This window comes from Delphinus delphis, chromosome 11 (assembly GCF_949987515.2).
Source record: "Delphinus delphis chromosome 11, mDelDel1.2, whole genome shotgun sequence".
Classification (NCBI taxonomy): Eukaryota; Metazoa; Chordata; class Mammalia; order Artiodactyla; family Delphinidae; genus Delphinus; species Delphinus delphis.
In genome coordinates, this window is record NC_082693.1 from 64,745,499 (window position 1) to 64,761,043 (window position 15,545).

At 36.3% G+C, this 15,545-nt stretch overlaps 1 protein-coding gene across 3 annotated transcripts in view; it reads right to left on the minus strand.

Moving 5' to 3' along the window:
* Positions 1-15,545, minus strand: part of LIN7A (lin-7 homolog A, crumbs cell polarity complex component) — a 399,161-nt gene that overhangs the window by 298,517 nt on the left and 85,099 nt on the right. The gene's annotated exons all lie outside the window — the stretch shown is intronic.

The following is a 15,545-nucleotide window of genomic DNA, read 5'->3' on the forward strand; positions in this document are numbered from 1 at the left end:
ATACTTCTGAACTTTTAGAACCCACAAACTTTAATGTTTTTTTAAAAAATATTTTTATTACCATCACATCTTAAAATGTTTTTAATATACTCAATTTTGAGTCTACAATTATGCTTTTATCCAACAAATCTTTATGATGCACCTGCTACTGTATATGCCAGACACTGCTCTATGTTCAGTGGTAAACATGGAAGGAGTGACTTTCCTTATGGAGCTTAGATTTTATGAAGGGAAACAGATAAAACACAAATAAACAATAAATCAGATAATCTTAGGTAGTAGTAAGAACCACAAACAGTGATATGCTGAAGGCTGTTCACACGTGAGACCCAGTTATGCGCATCTTGCCCCAACGTCACTTTTAGTGACATCACATTGGTATCTTTAGACTGGCCATGGTGGGAGTGTTTACACCATGGATATTGGCAAATATTACATATGGAAGCTTTGTGTTTTCCTCAGGAAAGCTAGTTGTTAAACATTTGCCATCATACCATGAAGCCTACAAGGAAAATAAAACAGAAAGTTGTGATGAAACATGCAGCAGGGAGCAGGCAACATTAGAATGATCAGAAAATAAGTCACATTGTGTTTGATACAAAATTTTTTAAAAATAACATATCTACCCTGTATTTGATGGAGTACTGACTAGGATGCTGGGCCTGGGATGAAGTTAGAAGAAATACGAGACATTCATGTTATTTCTGAGGAATTACAAAATATTTGGAAAGGAAAGAGAAGCATCAATGGAAAGGCATAGTATGAATTACACAATGATGTATCAACAAGAATAAGTGATAGTATAAATTTGTATATGTTAAAGGCATACATAATAAAAAAAAAAGTCTGGGTTCTTTGCTTCCTGGAGGCAGTTTACATTCACTTTCATTTTTTAATTTTATTTATTTTTATTTTTTTATTTTTTTTTTGCGTTATGCGGGCCTCTCACTGTTGTGGCCTCTCCCGTTGTGGAGCACAGGCTCCAGACGCGCAGGCTCAGCGGCCATGGCTCACGGGCCCAGCCGCTCTGTGGCATGTGGGATTTTCCCGGACTGGGGCACGAACCCGTGTCCCCTGCATCGGCAGGCGGACTCTCAACCACTGTGCCACCAGGGAAGCTCTTTTATTTTTTTAAAATAAATTTTAAATTTTTAAATTTTACTTATTTTTGGCTCTGTTGGGTCTTCGTTGCTGGGTGTGGGCTTTCTCTAGTTGCGGCGAGCGGGGGCTACTCTTCGTTGTGGTGCGAGGGCTTCTCATTGCAGTGGCTTCTCTTGTTGCAGAGCACGGGCTCTAGGTGCATGGGCTTCCATAGTTGTAGCATGCAGTCTCAGTAGTTGTGGCACGTGGGCTTAGTTGCTCCACGGCATGTGGGATCTTCCCGGACCGGGACTCAAACCCGTGTCCCCTGCATTGCCAGGTAGATTCTTAACCACTGCATCACCAGGTAAGTCCCTACATTCACTTTTAGAGGAGACTTGGAGATATTTTCTTTCCTATATGCGGATAATAAAATGTCACAGAGGAGAAAGCTACTCTTTGCAATTTTGAATCAAAAGATTGCTACCAGGGCTTCCCTGGTGGCGCAGTGGTTGAGAGTCCGCCTGCCGATGCAGGGGACAGGGGTTCGTGCCCCGGTCCGGGAAGATCCCACATGCCACGGAGAGGCTGGGCCCGTGAGCCGTGGCCGCTGAGCCTGTGCGTCCGGAGCCTGTGCTCCGCAACGGGAGAGGCCACAACAGTGAGAGGCCCGCGTACTGCAAAAAAAAAAAAAAAAAAAAAAAAAAAAAAAAGATTGCTAACCAAGTGGACCAGATCTTCTATGGGATTTCATGAAAAGTAAAGAAAAGGAGGGACAAGATTATCATAATTGGGTGCCTATGTTACTAGAGAATCTTATCATGGTGATGAGAGAACTCTATTGCCTTGATCCTTAAAAAAGGACACTAAGGATGTTCAAGGCTTGTTTTATTCAAACTTTAGCTTTATTTAAAATATGGTTTAAATGGGTTTCTCTTGAAAGCACCTCAGTCCTGACTTTCATTTTTTTCTTAATCCTGCCCAACTTCTCTCGAATTCTGGAACAATGGAATTAATTAGGAATATTAGGAAGAAACAGATGAAAAGGCCATCTTCAAATTCTTCCCAGATTGTGACATGATACAGTAATTGAGGCAGTAACAGAATTTACTGTAGGTGTGCTGAGGGCCATACTGCCAGTAATTAGCAAGTTTGAGGGCAAAATGCAACATTAGCATGGACAGCACATTCAGGAGAGAGTTATAAACTCTTATTTTTATCCTTCAATTCTCTAAATTAAAGCAAAAATCACTACAATTTTAATCAGTTTGCATTTAAATGTGATCTTTCTTAGGCTCAGCCTGAAGCATAAAGTGTAATATCTTTTTCCTATAACTTCTCAGTGGGGTCAAATTATGTTTTTCTTAAACTAAGTGCCCCATTCTCTGCTTCTCTGCCTTCCCTGCTTTTCTGGTCCTCGATGAATTCTTATCCCCTTGCTCGTGTAGGTGATCTTTCTGATGCTTATAATCTTATTGTGCCATTCCCCAAGTCCGCAGCTATGCAAGACACCACCTTGAAATACAGGATCTCTGAGAAACTTCCTCTTTCAGTGATTTCTTAATTTTACTTCTTGCTCAAAGCATTTACTTGAATAATAAATACAATTATGGCTTTATTTTGGCTTCTTGAGGATTTAACTAGAATAAAAAAAATTTAAAAATAAGGCAAATGAAAAATGTTTTAACTCTAAGTATCATCAGGTTCCTGTCACCTCGAATTTTGCATAGATCAGTAGTGGCAAATCAAGCCGAACAAATATTTTTGTCTAGACCCCAAATCAAAGCAATTGCAAATAAATGGAGAAAGTAAGCAAATCTCTGCCATTTTTAACCTAGGACACGCAAGTAAACTATTAAGTCTTTTATGTAGTTAATATATTTTCTTTTTAACGAGGAATTTTTTTTGAAATGTTAAGTGTAAGACAAGGCACATGGAAAATAATTCTTGATAGGTATTACAAAATCTTACCACAAGTAACCGATGTTAACAGGGATTTTCGTGTCTTCTTTCAGAAATTATATGTACATACACATATATATGTGTCTACACACATTCATGTGTGTTCACATATCTTTTAAATAACTCAAATAGCCTTATACACCATATTTTACACCTTGATTATTTTATCTAGTGATATTTTCATATCAATACATTATATATGTAAGATCTCTTAACTACTTCAAAAAATTCCACTGAAATCTTCTCTTATAGATGAACTTTCAGGCTGTTTCTAGGTTTTTGCTATCTCAAACAGCATTAAGAAGGAAAATCTTTCTTGTTTATATCATCTTTATGAGCATAAATTCCACTCGGTTATAACTTTGTACTTCCGTATAACCCAGGACTAATGTGGCCCTTTTCAATGATAATGCTCTCAGATTATCACACCTGCAGCCATTTTATTCCTGTTTCATTGTAGACATTCTATCCCATGAGAATTGATACCTCTTTTCTATAGAACTGTCATATTTAATTGAACCTAAAATGTCAAAGTGACTGAAAAAAACTATTTGCCATAGACTGAGGACCATTTTTGTCTTCAAAATATGTGGTATGAAGCACCATCCAGCAATCCAGTAAATCAATGATGATCACCCCAATTTTCAACTGAGAAACTAACAGTGTCTAAAGCAAGTTAAAAATTAAGAGCCTAGGGCTTCCCTGGTGGCGCAGTGGTTGGGAGTCCACCTTCCGATGCAGGGGACACGGGTTCGCGCCCCGGTCTGGTAAGATCCCACATGCTGCGGAGCGGCTGGGCCCGTGAGCCATGGCCGCTGAGCCTGCGCGTCCGGAGCCTGTGCTCCGCAACGGCAGAGGCCACAACAGTGAGAGGCCCGCGTACAGCCAAAAAAAAAAAAAAAAAAAAAAAAAAAAAAAAAAAATTAAGAGCCTAAAATAATCCACTTTTGGATATTTGTTCTATTGAAGGTTTTATTACCACCAAATGAGATAGAAACACAGTGAAAGCACAAGAAGATGTTTAAGTACCTTGTTTTTTCAAATAAAGTAACACAGTGATTCACTAATTATAGAAAACTCTAAGTAAAATTTAAAGTGAGAAATACTATTCTTTCATTAAATGTTGTTACTAGTTACTATTCAAAAGAATATTTAAATGTTAATGCATGTAGTGCTCTCTACTGGTCTTATCTTTATTGCAACCACACTGTGTCAAATTTGTATTTACAAAAGGTCATGAAAATTGTCTCTATCCCAAAAGACTACTAGTGTTTTTTAAAAATTTCTATTTGGTGTCTGCTTTAAGTGTGTGTGTGTGTGTGTGTGTGTGTGTGCGCGCGTGCATGGACACACAAATATTCATTTTTGAATTTCCATACTGAAGTCAGTTTTGAACCCTGCACATGAATTGATGACATACATTATCACAATTCAGTAATACAGAGATATTAAAAAAGACGGGTATATAGTTTTAATGCAAGGGATAATGTTTTTCAGTACAGTTAATAGGCAGTGGCAGCATCTAAGGTGCTTGCTTTTCCTGATCCCTGGAGAAGACAGGTGAAGGCCTCCTAGGAGGAGAATGGGTGGCTGTGTGTATTCAGCAATTTTTACGGGACAGTGGTCACCATCATGAGCTCTTCTCTTTTTTTCCCTCCACTACTCCTTCCTGCTCCACTCCTCAAATATTTAAAAAATCAACTTAGTGGTGATTTTTTTAAAGCTTAAGAGCAAATTTTATTACCGGTAGTTATGAAAGCTATTTGCTTCGGAAGTATGTGTGTGTGTGTGTGTGTGTGTGTGTGTGTGTGTGTGTTAGATAGAGAGAAAGAAAATACATTCATTCATTCATTCAATAGTTTCATGTCAAGTGGCTGCTACGCACCAAGCCCTGTGCACTGAAGATAAAGCACTGAAGATAAAGCAGTAATCAAGACCACTGATACTCTACTGGAATTATTGGTATCTGTGGAATTACTTCTCAAATAAAATAGTTACAAATGCTATTAAGGGAAGTACATGGTACAGTGAGAATCTATAACCTAAATCAATGTTTAGGGATTCAGAAATGACTTCTCCAAAAATGGAACATTAATGGTGTGTTTAAGGAGAGATGTGAGCATGTTTAAACACTAGCCATTCTTTAGTATACTCAGTTCCTTCTTAAGCACAGAACTGATTTGGGAAAGTTATCTTTTCCATCATTACTGCCTGATTGAGTGAACATAAATGGAAGGAACACTCATTACTCTGGGGAACTTCCTGGCCACGAGTTTTCAATATGGTCATCATTTGTCTAAAGCAATACATACCAGTCCTATATTTATTACTAACATTTAGTACATTATATTAGGCCTACTAAAATATTTGTTTGAAGCTAATTACTATTTTTCATGACTATTTGATATTACTTAGGAAATACCCACACATGCTCTTACTGTATTTGGTCCGAACAGAGAGAAAGCAACTTAATTCTAAAAAAAAGACAGCATTGATATTGACATATATACTACTGAACAAGTTGCATCCACCCAAATGTACTCCTCCAGAGTCAAAATAAAATATAATGATATTTTTGAGCCAATAAGGATGTTAAAGAACATCAAATCTGACCAATAGTGGAAAATGAGATCCAGAGAGATTAAATCATCTGCCCAACTTTTCCTAGCTAGTGAGGAACAGGGCTCAGACTGAAAGCCAAGTGACAATCAGTTCAGTCCTTTTTATACTACACTATAACACTAGATTGTAAATTTCATGAGCAGAGAGACAATGTTTGGTTTGCCACTGTATATTCATTGCTTGGCATAAAACCAGTGCTCAATAAACACTAGTGAATAAAAGAATGAGTAAAATAATCATTTTTCCTAGAAGATAAACTTCACTTTAAATGCATTTTACAATGAAAAATTAGGTCACTATATTTATTGATTGCTTCATTTGTACAAGATATTTGCTCTACTATATTCTATGGAGATTTACAAGAAAAGGATAGATAAAATGTGACCCCTGCCCTACAGTAACATATAGCTGTCATAATTATCTCCAGAATAAGGTAGGGCTTGGTAAGTGCCACAACATTAAAATATATGAACAAAGGATTACATGGAACATGGTAGGCATCATGAAAGACATGTCATTTATGCTGCGTCTTTGAAAACAGAAGGATTTTTTAGGTGGAGGCAGAACTGAATAGACATTTCAGTTGAACTGAACAGAATGTGTAAATGTACGCCTCAGGAAGCAATGGCATGTATGTTATTATTGAAACAGTTAAACTTGACTGAAACATGGAAGATGTGAAGGAAGTAGCAAAATATTAAGATTAGAAAGAAGCTGGTAGGGAAGGGGAATGGCAGGTACCATAGGGGGCTTTGGAGGTCACTGAGAAAAGTTTAGAATTTATTCAGATGGCCATTAAAGTTTTTGAGCAGGAAGGTGAGGAGGTTCTTCTTGAAATAGTATATTAAAATTTATTATAGAAAAATGATTACAAATTCTAAATAGAGTAGCAGAAAGTCAAAATTATCCATATCAACTGGTGATGTTCTAGTCACATATGAAGAGAAAAGACCCAATCTGAGGTCACACAGACAGGCCTTCACACCAAACTATAGCTTGGTTGATTGGTTGCATAGCACTCAATGCAATTTTCTTCATTGTTCATCATGGAAGATATGAAACAACATTACTTTTTTGAAGGCTTTTGACTCTGGCTAAAGAAGTATCTCTAGTATACAAAGGAAAAGTAAGCAGTGGCCAAAGTTTGAAATTCTGAGGACTCAAGATTTCTTAACACCTCACATCTTCCCTAAAATGTCACTGTATATATCCCCCCAAACTCTTTGCTCTTTTGTGAACGCCTACTACTGTAGTAGCTTACCTTATACTCCAGGTAGTATAAAAAGAACAATAAAATAACAGTAAAAAAAATGAGAGATTTTGTTATGGAGAGGATATAATGAAAATACTACTATTACATAGAAAATAAGATATTCATTAGGAGACGTTTTAGGGAATTATTGAGAAAACTTCTTCATTCCAAGGTAAGCTTTGAAATAATGATAATAATACATTCATTCAGTTGAAATGTTTTGAGGAAAATGAACTAGATGAGGACAGAGAGTGGCTATAAAGATTTAAATGGTGGTGCCTATACTGGGTCATTTATGTCAATTCTAATTAATATTAACATCAGTTTTAAAATTAGAGACAAAGCCTGAAGAAAAAAAATGGAACATGTTACTGAGCCTGTAGAAATTGTATTATCAGGCGGGAGGTACCTTCCTCTCCTTACCCCAAGTCTTTATGCGGACAAAATTCCCACCCTAGATTTTCAGCATCATAATGTGTTAGTACATAGTGATTGTCATTTTTATTCAGACTAGTGGTCATATAAAACAGAGATCCATATGTGTGAAAGACATATTTTAACCATAAATATGAGATTTTTAATCTTTCATTTTCATATGAGATATATATATATAAATATTATAGCTCTTGAGACATAAAGTATCTGCATCTGATATCAGTGGAACTTTCATAGTAGGAGATGAGATGATATATTTAGGAAATAGGAGAGATGCAAATGAGCAAGTTAACAATTCTCTGTTATGTGCAGCTCATAATTGCTGCTCTGTGAAGAGTTCCCACTGAGTCAATGGGAGGTGTGGGTGGAGGTTAGAGCCAGGTTAATTGTTGCATTCAACATCATTCAGGAGAAAAAGTGTAGGTAAAATTGCAGCATTTATACTTCTGCCCTTCAATTCTCCTTCATCTCTATACTTGTATTTTCTTCACTTATTATTTATATCCCGTGTCTGAATGTTTTCCTCCCTTGACTCCTTAGGTTATTGAAGAGATACGGTCCATGAAGTTGACTTTCAAGGCATTTTAAAAATAAAGAAAATGCCATTCATCTATCCATTTTCAATACAGAGTTGGAAATATAGTTCCTCGAAAATATGACCAAGTAATATGATTGAAAAACAGATTTTGTGAGGAAAGAGGTATTTTACTATATGTCTCCCTGGCATGCTAAGGATTGCGGTACACCATCAATGCTAAGCCTCCAGGTAATTTTAATTATCATCCGACAGGTCATTTTTCTTTTTTAGTAGTTTCCTTTGGGATCCACCTACTCAATGACTAGTAGTTTCTTCTATGTAAGCAAAGAACCTCTGACTTCAAATATGCTGCTTCAATAATTTGGCCTTCATATTCTCTGAGTCCTCATCTTCACAATGTGATTTAGATCTGGGTTATAGTATAATAATGTGTCAAGGATACTACTGCCTAGTTATCGCCAACTCCAGGTAGAAATTCTCTTTAAATCTGAGACTTTATTATCAGTGTTTCTTCACTACTTTGTTAATTTAGAAAGTTAATGTTTGTGTAAATTAAAGAATGCCTGCATTTTGCTTCTTGTCTTCTTAAGTATTATTTTATTCTCCTTCTCACTCTTCAAATTTTTCACTTCTTTGTTTGCTTTTATGTTCACCCCTTTTACCAATATTAATATTGCCCTTCCAAATTTTTATTTCTTGAGACATTCCATTGCTAAATTTGGAAAGCGTTTACACAAATCCTGAGGGAACTGAAAGTAGCAGAAAGAAATATAAAACATTTTGTGGACTGTAAGTTGTCATCTTATGAAATGCAAAAATCCTTTTTAAAGAGGAATAAACAAAACTTACTTTTCTTTTGTGTCTTCAACTTTTCAAAGAGAGCTCTGGAAAACAACTTTTCATTAAGTTACAAATTTCCTTCTATGGTAGAAAGGCTTATACTGTATATTTGTTTCACAGGCTTATTGGTGATTTTTATTTTTCTTTTAACTGTATAGAAACCATGAGTCATACACTCATTTTCCTGGTTATACAAAATACAAGTTCGTTATAAAATTTAAACAAATTAAATATAACATGGCAACACCTCCATCAGACGAGACCTTTTCAGATGGGCATTACTTTATTGCGATGAGGGATCGTAACTGTGTTTCCTCCAGAATGAGATGTAGGTTGAACTTCCTCATCTTACTGGCCTGGAATCTCTACTTCCTACAGGTTTCATTTATTAATATTTTGGTGTTACTCATGACTTAGAAGTTTTCATTTGGACACAGCAGCATTTGGGCATCAAATTTGCCTAATTCTATTTGTATCACTGGAATAGTTTAGAAGTTAAAATCCAGGAATTTTTATTAAGAAAATTTTAAAAGTAGACATATAAAAATAGAATATAGACAATTGCAGTTGATTCTCCCAGCTTGATAACAGGTGGACATTTTTAGGCTAAACACATTATCTCTATTATCTAGCAGTAAAAGAAAGTATTGTGATTACAAACAAATGCATTTATCAAAGTCAAATGAGATTCTTATAATCCTTATCTTGTACCAGAATGTTATCTATTAGAGTTCTAATATATTAATATGAAGACATAATTCAACGCATTTAACATTTTTCTATGGTTTTTGGCAAAAGATCCAGTTCCACTGATCAACATTGGGCATGTTTCTAAGAGTTAAACCAATACTGAAAAATGTGAAAACTCCTTATTCTTTTAAAGGGCATAAGCTAAACATGGACAAGACCATGTTTGAGTTTTGTTTCATTTTGCTTTATTTTGTCCACATACCTAAAATATAGTAGTGAATGAATAATGAGTAGATGGAAAGAAGGAAGGGAAAGAGGAAAGGTACAAATGAATGAACAAATAAATGAAGAGTGATTAAAACTTGTCTGAAAAGGCGACACTGCTAATAAAAATATATTTCTAAGTATTTATTTTATATCTTAAATTTCATATACCACCTGCAATACAGCAAGTAGACTAGTGTTACCTAAAAACTTCTGAGACCTAATGAACAGATAAGTTGTCTGTAATTGGCATATCCCAGCACCCTGTTAGGGAGGACTGACTTCTACTTACATTGCATTTACTTCACAGGATGGCTGTGATTTTGCAAATTACAGTGAGATTGCTTCTTCCTAAGGTTAATCTTAAAGTCAGCTAGTAAGGCAAAAGATTGCCCTTGAAAAACCCCTTCTATCTCCTATAAAACTCGATTTGGGGTCTATACCCTTATATAGTAATTCTTAAATGCATTAAAATTTTAGGAGTACTGTATTAAGTCAAAACAAAGTTGAAACCCTCAGGAGTGAGTCACTCAGTGCTCAGTGAGAGTATGGCTTCAAGGTTAAGAGTCTCTGCTTTGAAATCAGCCTGCTGATTTTGAATCCTAGATCCAATGATTAGAACCTGTGTGACCCTGGCTAAATGACAATGTCTCTTGCCCTGTTTCCACATCTGTAAAATTGGATTATAAATGGTACCTATGGAATAGGTTGTTGTGAAGGTCAAATGACATAATCTGTGTAAACTGTTTGAAACAGTGTCTGGCATGCAGTAAGTGTGTTTGCTATTCTTCCTGACTTTATAACAACTATAAAATTCCTAATAGAGAACAAATGATGGATGAGAATTATAAAACGTTTCTGTTTGCCTGAAGGATTTACTCCATTCTGTTTTAATAAATCAGCCTCTGTAAACTTAATGAATATAAATAAATTGTGTCTTAGGAGGAGGTTAACAAGATAAAGTGTCACTGGCACACAGTAGACAACGCTTACTGGATTTTAATCTAAATCTTGCATGTGAGTAGTTGGACATGCATACTATTCTTGGAAAAGATACGGAGATGACCTTGACTGCTTACATCTATCTTTCCAGACTGTCGGTAAGTATTGAGGCCCCACTGAACAGGAATCAGTCTCAGGCCCTTAGGCATTAAATGCAATTTATATGAGGGTTAGGTTCCAAATCCTACTCAAAAGTTGTTTTCCTGTAACATAACTCCACTGCTCTAAGACATACCAATTCACTCCTGCATAAATTTTTTTAACATCTTTACTGGCGTATAATAGCTTTACAGTGTTGTGTTAGTTCCTGCTGTATAACAAAGTGAATCAGCTATATGCATACGTATCCCCATATCCCATACCCCTACCCTCTTGTGTTTTCCTCCCACCCTCCTTATCCCACCCCTCTAGGTGGTTGCAAAGCACAGAGCTGATCTCCCTGTGCCATGCAGCTGCTTCCCACTAGCTATCTATTTTATATTTTGGTAGTGTATTCATGTCAATGCTACTCTCTTACTTTGTCCCACCTTAACCTTCCCCCTCCCCATGTCCTCAAGTCCATTTTCTATGTCTGTTTCTTTATTCCTGTCCCACCCCTAGATTCATAAGAACCTTTTTTTTTTTTTTTTTTAGATTCCAAATATATGTGTTAGCATACGGTATTTTTCTCTTTCTGACTTATTTCACTCTGTATGACAGACCCTAGGTCCATCCACCTCACTACAGATAACTCAATTTCGTTTCTTTCTATGGCTGAGTAATATTCCATTGTATATATGTGCCACATCTTTATCCATTCATCTGTCGATGGACACTGAGGTTGCTTCCATGTCCTGGCTATTGTAAATAGTGCTGCAATGAGCATTGTGTTACATGACTCTTTTTGAATTATGGTTTTCTCAGGGTATATGCCCAGCAGTGGGATTGCTATGTCACATGGTAGTTCTAGTTTTAGTTTTTTAAGGAACCTCCATACTGTTCTCCATAGTGGCTGTACCAATTTACATTCCTACCAACAGTGTAGGAGGGTTCCCTTTTCTCCACACCCTCTCCAGCATTTATCGTTTGTAGATTTTTTGACGATGGCCATTCTCACCAGTGTGAGGTGATACCTCATTGTAGTTTTGATTTGATTTCTTTAATGATTAGTGGTGTTGAGCATCTCTTCATGTGTTTGTTGGTAATCTGTATATCTTCTTTGGAGAAATGTCTGTTTAGGTCTTCTGCCCAGTTTTGAATTGGGTTGTTTGTTTTTTAGATATTGAGCTGCATGGGCTGCTTGTATATTTTGGAGATTAATCCTTTGTCAGTTGCTTCATTGGCAAATATTTTCTCCCATTCTGAGGGTTGTCTTTTCATCTTGTTTATGGTTTCCTTTGCTGTGCAAAAGCTTTGAAGTTTCATTAGGTCCCATTTGTTAATTTTTGTTTTTATTTCCATTTCTCTAGGAGGTGGGTCAAAAAGGATCTTGCTGTGATTTATGTCATAGAGTGTTCTGCCTATGTTTTCCTCAAAGAGTTTTTTATAGTGTCTGGCCTTACATTTAGGTCTTTAACCCATTTTGAGTTTATTTTTGTGTATGGTGTTAGGAAGTGTTCTAATTTCATTCTTTTACATGTAGCAGTCCAGTTTTCCCAGCAACACTTATTGAAGATGCTGTCTTTTCTCTATTGTATAGTCTTGCCTCCTTTATCAAAGATAAGGTGACCATATGTACGTGGGTTTATCTTTGGGCTTCCTATCCTGTTCCATTGATCTATATTTCTGTTTTTGCGCCAGTACCATACTGTCTTGATTACTGTAGCTTTGTAGTATAGTCTGAAATCAGGGAGCCTGATTGCTCCAGCTCCATTTTTCTTTCTCAAGATTGTTTTGGCTATTTGGGGTCTTTTGTGTTTCCATACAAATTGTGAAATTTTTTGTTCTAGTTCTGTGAAAAATGCAATTGGTAGTTTGATAGGGATTGCTCTGAATCTGTAGATTGCTTTGGGTAGTAGAGTCATTTTCACAATGTTGATTCTTCCAATCCAAGAATATGGTATATCTCTCCATCTGTTTGTATCGTCTTTAATTTCTTTCATCAGGGTCTTACAGTTTTCCCCATACAGGTCTTTTGCCTCCTTAGGTAGGTTTATTCCTAAGTATTTTATTCTTTTTGTTGCCATGGTAAATGGGAGTGTTTCCTTAATTTTTCTTTCAGAATTTTCATCATTAGTGTATAGGAATGCAAGAGATTTCTGTGCATTAATTTTGTATCCTGCTACTCTACCAAATTCATTGATTAGCTCTAGTAGTTTTCTGGTAGCATCTTTAGGATTCTCTATACAATATCATGTTATCTGCAAACAGTGACAGTTTTACTTCTTCCTTTCTGATTTGGATTTCTTTTTCTACTCTGATTGCTGTCGCTAAAACTTCCAAAATTATGTTGAATAATAGTGGTGAGTCTTGCTCCTGATCTTAGAGGAAATGGTTTCAGTTTTTCACCATTGAGAACGATGTTGGCTGTGGGTTTGTCATATATGACCTTTATTATGTTGACGTAGGTTCCCTCTATGCCTACTTTCTGGAGAGTTTTTATCATAAATCAGTGTTGAATTTTGTCAAAAGCTTTTTCTGCATTTATTGAGATTATCATATGTTTTTTATCCTTCAATTTGTTAATGTGGTGTATCACATTCATTCATACAGCATATTTTAAATTCATTCTTCAGTTGATGGACATTTGTTTTTTCCCACTATTTTGCTATTATAAGTAATGCTGCCATGAACATTCATGTATGAATTTTTGTGTGGACATTGGTTTTCCTTTCTCTTGGGCATATACCTGGGAGTAGAATTTCTGGATCTTATGGTAAATCTATGTTTAACAATTTTAGGAACTATCAAACAGTTTTCCAAAGTGGCTGCAACACTTTACAACCCCACCAGCAAAGTTGTTTGTTGAGTGACTTTCTTGGACTAATTCAGTCTGTGTTCTTTCTTGTATCCAGCCAATGAAGTCTCTTCTCAGTTAACTTAGTGATCAGCTAATGATTAGACAGAGATTTGCGTTAAGGCCCTGAACCAGTAAGTCTCTCAGTCTTGCTGAGACCCTTTGTTTGTGTGTTAGGGTACGCCTTCAGTGCTCCAGCACAGTTAAATCTCTGGCTTAGTCTTTACTTCCTACCTAGGTAGAGCATCAACATCAGCCAAAGATGGGCATTCTCAGGTCATTCCTGGGTATATGCACAGCTCTGCATGTGAGCATCGTCTCCTAGATTTTCAGGAATATGCCAGTCCTTTTCAAATCCCCCAATAAACATCTCATTCCCCATTTCCTTTTTGAGATTTTTGGTCAACCTCTTGTTAGCTACAAGTAGCATCACTGCCTCAGGCAGCTGCAGTATCAAACAATTACCAGTAACTATTTTCTACAAATACCCTGGAGATAAGACTCACACATAGAGAGTTCTGAGTTAGGTCAAATAAAGGCAAGTTCTAAGAATGAAACTTTACCTAGCAGCTGCTAGAAAGGTCAGATAATACCATTTCTCTGGGGATGAGACTTTAGGAAAATCCAAAACCACTCTGTCCCTCCAGTGGCTGCTAGACTGCTTGTTGTTACAGCTGTTTAGTTGTGAGCCTGTGGGTTTTCAGTTCTACTGTGGAGCTGGGAAGTGGGTGATGGGAGTAAGGCAAGTTAAAATGCTACAATACTTACTCTTCTTACTGAGATTCAGCCATTTTTATTGAATAAAGACTTCTGTAATTGTTGCAAGCCTTTAGTTCACTTCCAGAGTTTTTAAAAAATTGATTTTGAGCATTATTGCTATTGTTCTCATTGTTTTTATGGGGAGGAGATTTCTGGAGATCTTGACTCTGTCACTCTGGAAATGCTACTTGGGTCATCCCTTCTGGTATGTCTCAGTGGTATCTTAAAGTCAACATCCCAAAATGGAATCATCAATTACACATTGTATTTCCCTACATTTTAATAATCTTCTTTTATAGTCTGTCTTAATGAATTGCTCCAATACTCATTAGGCTACACTAGCCAGAAATCTCTTTTATCTCTCACCCCCATATTCAACCCATTACCAAATCCAGCATATATTATTTCCTAAATGGCTCTCAAATCTATCCACTTTTTAGCATTTCCAGTAAAAACATCATGGCTCATCTTCTCAAAAACTGACTCCTGAGTGCTATAATAACCCTTTGACTAATCTACCTGCATCCAGGCCAGCGTCGTCTCACCATTTTTCCACATAATAGACTGCATGACATTTTTAAAATGCAAAAATAGTTATGTCACTTTGGGTTAAAACTCTTGAATGCTTTCCCTACTCTCTTAAAATAAAGGCAAACATTCTTACCATGATCCTCAAAGCTTATTCACGGTCCAAACTATCTTCCGCCATAAGTTAGTAGCATACATTCTACCCTCTACCTGGGAAATTTTCCTTCTTCTCTTGGTCTAGTGAACTCTTACTCACTATATCTGAGCCCAAGTGTGACTCTCAGAGAAGCTTTCTCCAAGTCTGACTAAATCACACAGCACCACACACTTGTCCTTCCTAGTAATTATTACAAGAGCAATTTCATATTTGCTTATATGATTATTTAATTAATATCTGTCTTCTTTTTTAGACTATAAGCTCTATGAGGATACTTTTCTGATGTTGTTTACAGTTGTATCCCCTGAATTTTACCACAATGCCTGACGCAAATTTGTGATCAGTAAATATTTGTTAAATAAATGAATGTTAATAATGATCTGTGCTAAGCCTATAATGGAATAAGCAAAATTAATTCCTTTAGCCAAGAAGTTAAACAACATAACTATCCAACAATCACAGGAATCAGTCTGTCTGTTTC